Consider the following 14061-nt stretch of genomic DNA (forward strand, 5'->3'; position numbering starts at 1 on the left):
CTAAAGCTCATGAATTGTGTATGAATTGAAAATCTCTAAAGTACAATATTAAGTAGAAATTTTGTTATATTAGTCTATTCTAATAAAATACAGTAATAATCTTCTGGAACATTCATTTTCTCACCTAACAATATTATTATTATTAATATAAAATTTTAGTTATAAGAAAAATACTTCACCAATGCATCTGTGGGATACAATTAACTCTCTTAACATGGAATTGCAGGTCTACCCTTGTTTTCAGATGCCTACCACAGGCCTAGCAGAAGAAGACATTCTACAGATGTTTAATTTCTAAGCACAATCTATTTATCACAGACATGCAAAAATCCAACAAAGTCTGCAAAGACACGTAAGTGGATATAGGCTTTCTGGCTGACTTCATTGGGTCCCACTGATGACTAGGTGTAAATCTTCATATCCATAGAGAACTGGAAAGCTGATAATTGTCTGGGTAAGGACCAAAAAAAACAAAGTCAGGGACACATGTCACCTAAGTAAGGACTGCGACAGCTTTATAGAGCTGGTGAAGGTGGCCTACTCATCCCAACATCCTACAGTATCATTCGCTCACTGAGATGAAACAAGGGAACAGTGAACAAATACATGTTTAATCAAGTTTTTAAGTAATTGCTTACTCAAAATAAGCCACTTTTCTCAAATTCTAGCCTGATGAGGATTAGAAGGAAATATGTTTTTAATTCTTATTATGAGTACTACATTTTTAACAGCATTTAATTTAACCGTTAATTAGAAAATGTGAGAGCCACAGCAAATATCAAGAAAAAAAAACTCTCAAGGAAAAAAAAAACTTTCATGGTAATGAGAATTATACCAGGCAGGAGGGGGAGAGAGGAAAAGGAATTAATCTCACACTTCTTGAGTGGAAAAAAAAAACAACTATATTTATTTTTAGAATTCAATGGATTATGTCAGCCAGTTGGCCCTACTATGAACCTACCATGTTTGCTATGAATGAGGTGCATACAAGGTCTAATCAGATGAAAAGTTTTGTCCTTACATAGTTCATTAAGTCAAACTCATAAGTAAACATTCATAATTCTAATTGATTTTGTAAATAAGGATTTTCACTTCAAGAGTAAAAATTTATTTACTTAGCTGATTAACTGGGGGTGAGGGGATGAGGACTAGTAGTAGAGAAAGCGAAATGATTCTGAAGAAATAATCCACAGCCAGTGAAATTAGTGCCTCTCAAGAGGCAACATCAAATTACTGCTTTGTAGGTGGGCAAATCGTAGCTCTAAAGCTATGTACCTTAACACTCATAGGAAGGATCAGTCTAGACAGGCATGCTGGCTGCTTGCTTTTAATCCCAGGACTGAGGAGGCAGAGTCGGGTGGATCTCTGTGAATTAAGCTAGTCTGGTCTAGATAGAGCTTTCCAGATCACAGACTCTGTCTCGAGAAAAGTCTCTGTGTAAAACTTTGAACTGCTGTACATGGAATTAGGCATGAAAGTTTTCATTTCTGACCAAAAACCCTTGGTCATAATCTTGGAATCTTGAGTAAATTCTTCAGGTCTTCTAAATATCACAGCTTGGAAAGTGACGAGTTATATAATGTGACCTCCAAGGTATTATCAACTTGAAAAATTATTCTCCTAAAATATCAACAGTACTTAACACTTAAAATATAAGCATTCTAAAAATATATAGAAGGTTTTCAGGCCATAAGCTTTATCTCCTTTACAGAAAATACAGAGTGGTCTAACCATAGTAGGGATTAAGTAAGAACTAGGAGAATAGGAACACTTTCAAAGGAAAATACAAACAGCTGGGTATGGTAGCAAACGCTTGTAATCCCACCACTCAAAAGGCTATATGCAAAAGACCCTGTCTCAAAACAGAGGAAACGCAAACTAAACACAGGCATTAAGTTCCTGCCTGCAAATTCTTACTCAGCTGCCCACTAGACAACTACTATCTCATTGTCTATACAAGGTGCATAATTAACATAGGTGACTTTAATAAGTTCTCCTTCCTATCCATTGTATTATGACTGCTAAGTGTGTAAAAAGACAGAAAAGCTTAGGAGTATTAGTATTAACAATATTACTAATATTTATGATGGGAGACAAAATTGAAACTAGCACAGATTTCTGCTCAAGTGCAGCAATCACATCTCAGAGAAAGGCTAAAAAAGGTGTTCAAATTTATAACAGAAATGAAAGAAAAAGGACCATACTGTATACTGCTACACAGTTCCCAGCCGGTGTGTAAATGTCTATTTTACACACAGTTGATAATTAAAATTTTACTGCACAAGTTTCTACAGATGTACTGACTTTCAGTCACTAAAATATGAGTATAAAATGGTTTGGTTTTACCATTAAGAAAACAAAATAAAGCAAACAAAAAGGATCATCACATTGTAAGACTATATCAAAGATACTATGTCAAATATCATTATAGATTTCTATTTCTTCCATCCTTCTTGCTGATCAAATTGCTATTCCCCTATTGTTGACATAAATTATAGAATCAGAGAAACCAAAGCAGTGTTTAAAAATGGAGAGAGAGGCACAGAGACAGAATAGGGAGATGAATGTGTGCATCCATCTTCAAAAAAGGGGAAAGAAATCCATAAATGAAACAAAATACCACTTCCCAATGTAAGATGCAGCTATGAGGCCTACAACAGAAATGTATTTTTAGTATTTATGAAATAAAACATAGCACTATTTTTGAAATATAAATGATAAATAAATATAAATAAAATACTGCACTATAGAATGAAACCACTAAGAACATACCACACAGAATGCAGAATTTTTATCAAAACTGTTATTCTATAAGTCTAAATCCACATTTACCTTTCGATTTGTATCTAACTATAACATACTAGCTACAACTTGATGATTTTTTTTAGCTCATGAAAGTGAATTTTAAAAATTTATTTTCTTTCACATGTTGTGAACAATTCGGTCACTACCTCTGGATGAAAAACGCGTCTCAATTTACAACAGTGAATAAATAATTCAGTTAAAATTGAAAGTGGTACCAACCCAGCAAAATATTGATGGGGAGGTTTGGCCTTCTATGCAGCAAGAACAACATAAAGTTTTCAATGGGGATGACTTGTTCAGACAAGTTACAAAGATCAGAGTTAAAAAAAAAACCACTTAGTTATGAAATAGCTAATATTCTCATGTTATGGAAAATAAATACCAGAAACGTATGTGGGCAAAGATATTACCAGTGGCATTTAAACTTCAAGTATTTTAAGCTTTGAACTTTATATAGTCCAACATGAAACAAATATTTTCCAAAAAAATACAAGTGTAAAACCCAACCAAAGGCCTCATGAACTAAAATTTGAAATTTGCTATGCAATTCAGACAAAATTTTAAAAAAAATGGTGAAACTAAACACTTAACATGAACACCAGTCAAGTCTTCCAACCCTAAAGTCAATATCCAAGCCACAGACAGAAGCAAAAAGAGAAACACTCAGGTCTACAACTGCATAAGCAGTTCCAATACAATTCACATCCCGACATTTTCCCACTCAGAAACAAATGCAGGCAGCTTTTCCTGGGGAGAGAGAAGAAAGCTCTCGAAACGTAATTTTTTAAGTGACATCTAGAAAGTATGCCTCTTTCTGTCTCTTTCCCTGGCGCCTCATTGGAGGAAGGAGGGGGTTGTTTTTGTAGTCTCCCCCACTGAAGCCAGGCACAATCAGATGGTAGCTGGAGAAACCACTTTTGACAACAGCAAAGGAAAATAAAAGTGTCCTCCCTTCCCTGACAGGGTGGACACCCCACCTCACACACCCCTCCTCACTCCAGCCCCTCCTTCACTCACCCCCCAGCACCACCCCCTCCTCACCCCGGAGCTCCACTGCGTATGAGGTTTGGTGCTCCTGCCGCCCAGAGTGAAAGTCAGAGCTAGAGGAAGGCAATGGAGCCCCCCCAGACGCACTTACCTTTCCTGCCCCCCACTTTTGAGTGCCTTCCCTGGAGCTGTGGAGGATGACACAAAGGGTAATAAAGGGGGGGAGTGGAGGAGGAGGAGGCAAAGGAGGAGGAGGAGAGCTGGGGAAGTGGCTGCTCCCAGTGTAGGGAGATGTCTCCAGCCAGGGCCAAGCAACAGCAGCAGCAGCAGCAACAGCAGCAGCAGCAGCAGCAACAGCAGCAGCAGCAGCAGCAACAGCAGCAGCAGCAGCAACAGCAGCAGCAGCAGCAACAGCAAAGGGTCTGTGTTGCTAAGAGGCTTTTGGTCTCTTTCTCTCCTCCTCTCACGGCCACTGAGAAGGAGGGTGGAAGGGGCTCAGGGAGCAGGCGAGTAGAGGGGCTGAGGGGGTAGGAGTCGTGGATGGGGGTTTTCTAAGAAGAAGAAACTCCTCTCCTCTCTTCGGCTCAATCCCCCACTCAGGGCTCGGAGCTGGAGGGTGGGGGAGGAACTCAGCCGCCTTCCCCCCACCCCCCTCAATTCAAGGTTGAAGTGGGGTAAAATGAGTGTCCTGTCCCTTTAAAAATAGAAATAAAAGGTGCCCCCCCTCTGCCACTGCCTCTCTCTTCATCATCAGCTGCTGCTGCTGCTGGGGTCTCTCTGCTTGGGGGGGAGGGGGGGCTCGGGTAGAAGAGACGGGAGGCACTCACTGCGCATGTCCCTTTCTGACGGGAGGCTGGTTGGTTGACGGCAGGAGGAGGGGGAGGGGAGGAAATGAGATGTTTTCCCAGAAGGCTCCAAGGCGCTGCCGACCCGGAAGACATTGTAGCAGGGGGTAGAGGGGCGGGGGCGGGAGGAGGGAGGAAGTTGCTACTCTTTAACACCCCCAGCCGCCTCCTTCTTCCTTAGGGAAAGCGGAGGGACGGAAGTAGGCGGGGCCCGAAGGGGCGGGAGGTCACGTGACAAGCCGGGGCGGGGCCGGGGAGGCGGTGGGAGCGCGGCGCATGCTGGGAGTAGCGGTGGGTGCTTGGCAGCAGGAGGGGGAAAGCGGAGCCGGGAAGGAGGTGACCGTCCTGGGTCCTCACTGTCGGCGGCGGCCGGCGTTGCCCCGGGGTAGGCAGGCTTTTCAGCGAGAGGTAAGGCGGGTCCCGAGGCGGGGTCGGGTTGGCTGTGGCCGCAGACGGGCGGAAGGAGCGAAGATGTCGGGCTGAGGGAGACTGGGAGAGAGGTAGGCTCGTGCAGGCCAGGCAGGCCCGGAGCCGATGGGCTGCTGCAGGCTCCCGGATCCCCGGCGATGCTGAGGACGGAGCCCCGAGCGGGGCAGAGTGCTGCTGATCTGCTGAGACTCGGTGCAGAAGGCTCGAGGGGGAGGTACATGATTGGCCAGCGTGGAGAGGAAGCCGGGGGTCTCTGCAGGTGACCCCCCCCCCCACTTCACCCTTGTTTCTGAGCCTGGGACCCTTCTGGAAGAGCCAATCCGGATGTGTGAATTTGGATCAACTTCTAGTTAGCCTTGCCGGGGCCGCATCCTGCATCCCCTCCTTTTCTGTCGTCCTAGGGATTTTTGGAGAAGCAGTAGGCAAGGAACGGGCAGGGGAGGATTGAGGGAAGGCTCCCTGCACGCTCTGCCGGAATGCTGCCACACAAAAGGCTGCAGGCTCTGAGGGAGAATGCCTGGGATTGTGTGGTTCCCTCATGCTGAGTTTTGTCCTTAAAGAAGAGACACCTCCAAATTTTCTTTCCTTGTTGCGTAGAAGAGAAAGTTTTTTATCTGGGTGTTTCTTTTTTTTTTAGATAGTGAATTAACGGTTTCTTTTCCACCTTCACATTCTTTACAATTAAAGTCGTTAGTTTTTCATTGCTTTTTATAAAGATACTTTAATGAGCGAAATCCCTTAATAGGATTTTTTTTAAAGAATCGAAGATCCTCGAATTGTTAGTATCAATTTTAGTTCTGCTTAGTATGATTCACCGTCCAAGTTATTTTATTTTACAAATTTTATTTGGTGCAAGTTCATACAATGGACCCTATTCATGTATCCATTACCCTGTGCTTACCTTTTCTTTGTGTGAGGGAGGTAATTATGTCAGATGGGCCCAAAACTTCTTTATTAGAAAATCAATTTTTCTTTTCTCGAGACAAAGGTTCCCAGCTGTCTAACTATCTCTTGGAGACCAGGCTGGCCTCGAACTCACAGAGATCCTTCTATCTCTGTCTCCCTAGTGCTGGGATTAAAGGTGTGTGCCATCAGCGCCTAGCTTTTTCAAGATATATATTATGTGTAGAGTGCTCTGCCGCTAGGAATGGCTGCACTTCAGAAAAGGCCACCAGACCTTATTCAGGTGTTGTGTGCTACCATGTGGTTTCTGGGAATTGAACTCAGGAACCCTGGAAGAGCAACCTGTGCTCTTAATCTCTGAGACATCTCTCCAGCCCAATACAAGCTTTTTAAAAAAAAAGTCACAGTTAGTCTTGATGGATATTAGACTTATGTTCGTTTTTAACTACTTATAAACGATCTAGTTTAGAATATTTATGAATATCTGCATAAATGTTTTCTTATGCACATAGTTATCTATTTTTGTAGATTTGTATAAGTCTGTCTTCAGTTTCACCAAATTTTAAAATGGATATGACATTTTATACTCCTGCCTCAGTGTGTGATAGACTCTTGACTTGTGCCATCTCACCAACGATATTTTAATTTTGCCGATCTGATGAATCTAGTTTTATAATTTGTAATGCCTTGATTACAGTTCTGTACTGAAGACATTTCTTTTTCAGAAACTTACTGGATTTATTCTTTCAAATTGTGGTTTTGTTTTTTGCTTTTTGTTTGTTTGAGAAAGTTCTGGCTTTCCTGTAGACCAGGCTATCTGGAACTCACACAGAGATCTGCCTGCCTCTGCCTCCTGCGTACTGGGATTAAAGATGTGCGCCACCACCACCTGACTCCAGAAATTGTTTTTTTTTTCTTTTTTTTTTATCATCTTTTTAAGTCTTTTGTGTAGTTTTTGTTTTGTTTTTTTTTTTTTTTTAGTTTGCTGTTTCCCATAGGGATTTGTAGCATTGTGGCAGATAGCTAATCTGTTATTGGAGTATTACTTATCTTCTGGATAGTATGTTTAACAGTCTGAGTTTATATGTTGTTATTGTTCCTTAAACTTTATTTTTAGCTTTATTTCCAGGAAACAAGTTTTCTTCTCGTGCTATTCAGTACATTTGTCATCAACTTCATGTGGCTTTTGAGCACTTGAAATGTATGTAAACAGTACAAATGAGTAGGAATTGTTTTTATAGTGTTTATTAAGTATATTAGAAAATATTAAATTACTTGGAATTTACACTTACGTTGGACAGCAGTGTTCTCAACTTTGAATGTTGAGTTAGTTTCCTCATCTTTGCCACTTCTGATTACTGTACTGTCTTTCTGACCATCCTATTGGTATCTTCTTCCTCTTACATCAGTATGTTCTCTAGAAGTTCCTTAATGCAGACAACCACCCACTTTTCTTACTCCTTTGCTTCTAAGCCCTGTTCTGGTTCTGTTTTGAGGGGTTAAGGTTTCTTGCAGCTTTCTGATTGTTTTTCACCACTTTGAAGATAATATTCTGCTGGTTTGTTTGTTTGAGGGGGGTGACTTCTGTTACTGTTTTCCAGCAATTAGCTCTCAATCTAATTCCAGGTACATTGAAAAAGTTGTTTTATTTTTTAAAAATATTTTTTGGAATGATTTTTCAGCCATTTTACTATGATGAGGGGAGGTGGAATTCTTTGTATGCTTTAGAGAGTCCTTGTGGTTTCTGGTATCAATATATCATTGTTGTAAAAACATAAATGAACTGTTTGTGATTACCTCCTGAAAATTGAAACCTTGACTTTGATTTTCATGTATTTATAGTTAATGTGTTGTCTTTTTAGTACAGGTTCTAAATTGATTGTGTTTCTGCTGACTTGCAATGTTTCCTTATTTCTTGGGTATTTGTTCCAGCTGTGGCCTATGGAAAATTACATGAATATGCGGTAGGATAATCTCTTTGTACACTGTGAAGAAGTGTCTTTACTAAGGAGCCTTCTGATTGGTTGTATGAAGAGCTGAATGGCCAATGACTTTATTCATACCAAGATCTTAGGATTTCCCGCTATATGTATAACATTTAGCAGGACTTAAAATTATGCCATTTTCCTTTACCCTAATTACATTGCCCTTAATTTCTCAACTTAAGTTAAGCGATTGTCTGAGTACCTTTGGTGGGCCGTGGGCTCTGATATTTTACCATAATCCAGCAGTATCAAATGAGTCAGCCTTTTTACCAGCCATATCTTTTGTATATGTCATCAGCATGGAAATGACTGGATATGTAACTTACCTCTGATTTACCCTTTTTAGATTTGGGCTTGTAGTTTCAGAGTACTTTATTTCTTTCAATGTCAGTGTGTGCAAGTGAGAGTGTTTTGGCCTAGCAAGATGATCTGTCCAGCCTGCCTCGAACCATAACTTTAAACCTCATGTACGCTGTTTGTTGTTTTATTAAGTGATAGAAGTTCCTGATTTTTCTGAGTGTGTGGGAAGGATACCTTGACAAGTAGCATTTGCTTAGGACTGGACAACTGATACGTAGGCATTACAGAGACATGTAAGTGGTTGGAATATTTGTATTAAAAGGCTAAATCTACATCAGCTTTAATAGTGATTCCTAAAATTGAAAAACAATGTCATTTAAGGCTGTATAATTTAATACCAGAAGAATTAGCCAAAGTAACTGAAAACTGTTCTGAGACAGAAAATACAGACTGTGACAACTATCTTACCCAACACCGTAATTGTCCAATACTAAGAAAAGTGCCAAGTAAAGTCTCCCTGTAACAGAGTTGTGAGGCAGTTTTAAATATAAACCATGGAAAAGTACATCATCTTTTGTTTGTCTATTTTGTGTTTTGTTGGTTTTGAGACAAGATAGCCTATGTAGCCCCAGGCTGTTGTAGCACTCCCTGTGTTACCTAGACTGGCTTTGAATTTACCATGATTCACTTGATCCAGATTCCACAGAATTAGAGCCTGGACTGCCACAAGAAGTGGTCATTTTTACTCTTGAAATCATTACCTTAGACAGGAAATAAACTGCTTAAAAATATTTTCTAGTCTTAATATCTTGTCTTCTTGTACATAGAGGCAAATTTGGTTTCAGAATTAGACTAATGTGTAAGGTAAGTTAAACATGCAATTTTAAACAGGAGTAAGTTCCTACACCCCTGCTTGTCAGCCCTGTCCAGCACTCTCTACTATTGACCTATTTTCTAGTATGAACTCCTGCCTTAGTTTGTTATATTAGTTACAGTTAATGAGCCAATGTTAAAACATCAATGCAAGTCCAGAGTTGACAGTGGAATTGTCCGTGTATTACACACTCTGGGAGATGTCATATGGTATTTCTAGTATGCTGTCATGGAGGAAAAATACCTCTTGTGACTGCTGTCAGTGTTTCTATAGTTTTGCCTGTTTCATCAGCTATATAGTTAGACAGTCTGTAGCATTTCCCACTTGGCTTCTTTCTTAACTTAGGAGTAGCTATCTAAAGTTTATTTCTGTCTTTTCATGGTTTCATAGCTTCTTTTTAGCACAGTAAAAAAATCATTGTAGGACTGTATAAGTTTATTATACTGAAAAACATGCTGCTTCTAAGTTTCCATGGTTACTAGTAAAAATTAATTGTGGATATGGTAGCATGTAGCTTTAATCTCAGCTATTTAGATATTTAGGTAGGAAATAACTTGAATTCAGGTGTACCCAATGAGAGACTAGGCATCAATTTCAAGTAAAATACATATACCATGAGTGTCTTAACTGCTGTTATAAATATTCGAACAAAAGCACCCCAACTCAGCTTCAGGTTCTAGTCTATCATGACGAGAAAGTCATAGCAGCAGTAACTTGAAAAGTCAGGTTACATCCACAGTTAGAAGCAAAGAGCAGTAAATTAATAAGGCCCTGATGCTAGGGTCCTGCCTTCTTTTTACTACTATTGCGTGTTAAATAATACAAGCAGCGTTATCATTAACTCAAAGACTTTCCAGCAATTAATGAAATTGTTGTTTTAAATTTTCTAATAGCTGTGGAGTGATAGAAAACTTTCTGACTATTAATTTCTTTAAGGATATGATATTGAACATCTCATGCTTTCTTGTCACCCTATTTGATGAGATGTGAGTTTAAATCATCGGCATTTTTAAAATAGGTTGTTTTCATGATAGCATTTTAAGAGTTTTTTATGTATTTTGAATCTAATCAAATAGGATCAAATATTTCCTCCCAGTTGGAGTCTTTTTGTTTACATATTCCAAACCATGAAAGAGCAAAACCTTTTAGTTAAGTCCAGCTTAACACTGGGTTCGGGAAACTGAGTTAATTTTGTAATTTGAATATTGTGGTTTTTCTTTTATAGATCTTGTACATATCTTACTGGATTTGTACCTAGGAATGTGTGTGTGTGTGTGTGTGTATGCACGCACAAATAGGCACCCACATATGTATGCAAATGTGAATAGTATCATTTTAATTTGGAAATTATGTTGTGTCATAAGAAAGCAATGGGAAATTTTACATTTCTTACTCATAAACTTAACACGATAGGTATTTGGCAAAGTCCATTTTCCCCCTTCATGTGTATGTCCTTGACTTTTCTTACCTTGCATTTTATAAGGATTTTAATACCATTTGAATAAAAACGGTGGAAACTTTTGCATTTTACATTAAAAGTAAGTCTGCCAGCTCTAGTTCTTTTTTCTTTCTTTTTTTTTTAATTTATTAAAGTTTTCTGTCTCTTCCCCACTGCCGCCTCCCCTTTCCCTCACCTCCCCCAATCAAGTACCCCTCCCTCGTCAGCCCAAAGAGCAATCAGGGTTCTCTGCCCTGTGGGAAGTCCAAGGACCACCCTCCTCCATCCAGGTCTAGTAAGGTGAGCATCCAAACTGCCTAGGCTCCCACAAAGCCATTACGTTCAGTAGGATCAAAAACCCATTGCCATTGTTCTTGAGGTCTCAGTAGTCCTCATTGTCCGCTATTAGTTCTTTTTTTATAAATAGTATTTACCATGTCAGAAAAAAAACCCAACTTTGCTTCATTTTTTTTAATATCATGGATCAGTGTTTTATTTTGTCAAATGTTTTTGAGCATCTGTTTATAAGATCATGATTATTTCCTACTTTAGCATTAGTGTGAGTTTCATTGGTGCTTTGCAAGAATTGGTATGTGTTTGAGGAGTGATGGTAAATAAATCTTTAGTAGATTTTATACTAATTAGTTCAAAGTTAGACTCTGTTTACTGCTGGTTTAAGAAACAGGTCCGAAGCTAAAAGTTCCTCTTGTGTCTTTAGTGTTGTTCCTATATTTTATTAAAGTTTTGCTTGACATTTCTTAAGATCTGTGTCAGGAATAGGAACCCATATAAATGTGTCAAGGTAGGGAAACATCCATTTTCTGCTCCTGCTCCATTAAATTTATATCCTCAGTGTCTGTCATTGATTCTCAAATGTGGGAAGAAACTGTTTACCTTGTTACCTTGGTATTTTTGTGGATCTAGGAGTTAAAATTTGTTTAACATTTTCTTTATTAATATTTGTTTATTATTGAGATTATAATTTTGTTAACATTTCTTGCTTCCCCTCCTCCCTCTAAACCCTCCCATATACTCTCCTATTCTCTTTCAAATTCATGGCCTGCGGTTTTTTTTTTTTTTTCAGGAATTGTTATTGCTGACATATATAGTCCTTCATATGGCCCGTTGAATCCATATTTAATGCTATTTGTATACATGTTTTCACAGTTGACCATTTGGCACTGGGTGACCAGTTGGTGTCCTCCTACCTGGGAAAGACCACTGTGTTCGTTAGAGTTACTATTACTGTGATGAAACACCACGACCAGTGCTACTCTTATAAAAGAAAGCATTGGGAGCTTGCTTACAGTTTCCTGGGTTTAGTTGGTTATCATCATGGTGGCATGCATGGCTCTGGAGCAGAGCTAAGAGCTACATGTTGACCCACGGGCAGAGAGAGAGAGACACACACACAAAGACAGAGACACTGAACCTTAACATTGCACAGGCTTTTGAAACCTCAAAGCCCACCCCCAGTGATACATTTCTTTCAACATGACAGTACCTACTTGAAGGCCATACCTATATGAGCCTATGGGAGCCTTTCTTATTTAATCTACCACAACCACCTCTCACACTCCCAACTTTATTAACTTGCCTATAGTTCTTGTATAGTGTTGAGACCTTGTGGTCCTTTCCCAGTCCAGTTTGGAATGTCCATTGGTATCATTCGTGTTTCAACTTATGTTTCGGCAGTCATGCTGGTGAGACTTTATGAGTATAGCTTCTAATTTTACTAGAAGACATAGTCCTACAGCAAACTTCCTGATCTTTTAGCTCTTAAAATTTTCCCCCCTCCCCTCATTACACAATGTTCATTAAGTCTTAGGTGCCTGGAATAATTTTTGTATATATCCACTAGAACTAGACTCCACGACTCTATATTTTGATTGATTGTGGTTTTCTGTAGTAATCTTCATCTTTTTCAGAAAGAAATTTCCTTATTGAGGTATGAAGACTACACTTATCTTTGCGTATAAAAACCATCGTTTATAGATTTTTTGTTAAGGGATTATTCTGGTCTAGCAAATTAGTGGTTGTAGATGCTTCTCTAATAACCATTATTACTAGTTCTGAGTAGTTACTAGGTTTCTAGTGCTAGGCATGGTATCCCATTTGTTGAGTGAGTCTTAATTCCACCAAAATATGTGTGCCACCATACTGGTCACTGACGTGGTTCACAGGTATCATAGCTGGGTAGGATTGTTGGTTGTTTCCCTCCTTTGGAAGCTTGTGTGGCAATTTCTGGTACCATGAATGCTAGTCCTCGGGGAGAGGGTGTTCAGGTCAGTTCAAGCTCAGATGTCTCTGGGCCCTGTTTCTGAAGTGCATGCTGTCTTCAGCAATAAGGACTTACCTTCCACCTTGAGCTTGTAGCAAAAGACAACAGCTTTGGCTGTATTTGGGGGACTCTGTTAGGCAGCTCTAGCCAGCTTTAAAAGAGGGCTTCTTATGTCTGCTGTTGGGGTTTTTGGCTTCTGGCTACTGTCAGCTGAGATAAGAAAATCAAGACAGTGAAAGACTTCTGTAAGTAAATCTTTAAGACACTGAATAAAGAAATTGAAGACATCAGAAGATCTAAAGGTCTCCTATAATCATGGATTCATGAGATTATAATTCTGAAAATTGCCATTCTACCAAAAGCAATCTACAAATTCAACATAGTCATCATCAAAATCCCAATACAATTCATCACAGAAATAGAAAAAAAGTTTCAGCCTCATATGGAAACATACATACAAAAACAGGATAAGTACAACAATCCTGAATAATAGTTTTTAAAAAAATGTTAGAGGTATCACCATCCCAGATTTCAAGCAAAAGAGTGTGGTATTGTCATGAAAGAAGGCACATTGATCAATGGATTTAAATTTAAGACTCAGACACATTCGTACACACAACTATAGACACCTTATTTTATGACAAAAAAAAAAGCTAAAAATACAACTTTGGAGAAGGGACAACATCTTCAACAAATGATGCTGGACAAACTTGATGGCTGAATATAGAAGAATGCAAATAGATCCGCATTTATCAACATGCACAAAACTCAACTTCAGATGGATCAAAGTCACCCCCCCCAGCATAAGACATGACAACCATGAATCTGATAGAAGAAGAAAGAGTGAGTAAAGGTCTTAACTAATTGGCACAGGGAAAGATTTTCTAAACAGGATACCAATAATATTAGCACAGGTGCTAATTAAGACCAACACACTATTTCTAAGTGTCCAGTAGAACTTACATCGTGGCAATAACCTACAGCAGTCTAATTTGACTTAGAACATGACTTTAACTTGTTTCATTCACTGAACATTTTCTTCCTACTTCCACTATTACAGGTAGTTTTGTTGGGTACAGTAGCCTAGGTTGGCATCTGTAGTCTTTACAACTTGTCCAAGCCTCTTTTGGCTTTAAAAGTTTCATTTGAGAAATCAGCTAGTATTGTGGTAGGTTTCCTTCATAGATAACTTGTTGGCTCTTATTCTTGCTTTT

The 14061-nt window shown here is 39.2% G+C and overlaps 1 protein-coding gene across 4 annotated transcripts in view; it reads left to right on the top strand.

Annotated features, from left to right (window-relative positions):
- Positions 1-3883: 3883 nt before the first annotated feature.
- Positions 3884-14061, top strand: part of Orc4 (origin recognition complex subunit 4) — a 37793-nt gene continuing 27615 nt past the window's right edge. Inside the window, exons 1-2 of one of the 4 annotated variants that reach the window (XM_050139949.1) lie at positions 4903-5045; positions 10777-10866. The gene's annotated coding sequence lies outside the window, so the exon portion shown is untranslated. Of the gene's footprint in view, positions 4002-4095; positions 4213-4891; positions 5046-10776; positions 10867-14061 lie in introns of those variants that run through there. The other 3 variants (XM_050139948.1, XM_050139947.1, XM_050139946.1) reach the window with 3 other exon arrangements.

The sequence above is a fragment of the Alexandromys fortis genome, unplaced genomic scaffold, assembly GCF_014885135.2.
Source record: "Alexandromys fortis isolate MF-2015 unplaced genomic scaffold, M_Fortis_MF-2015_v1.1 scaffold_33, whole genome shotgun sequence".
Taxonomy (NCBI): domain Eukaryota; kingdom Metazoa; phylum Chordata; class Mammalia; order Rodentia; family Cricetidae; genus Alexandromys; species Alexandromys fortis.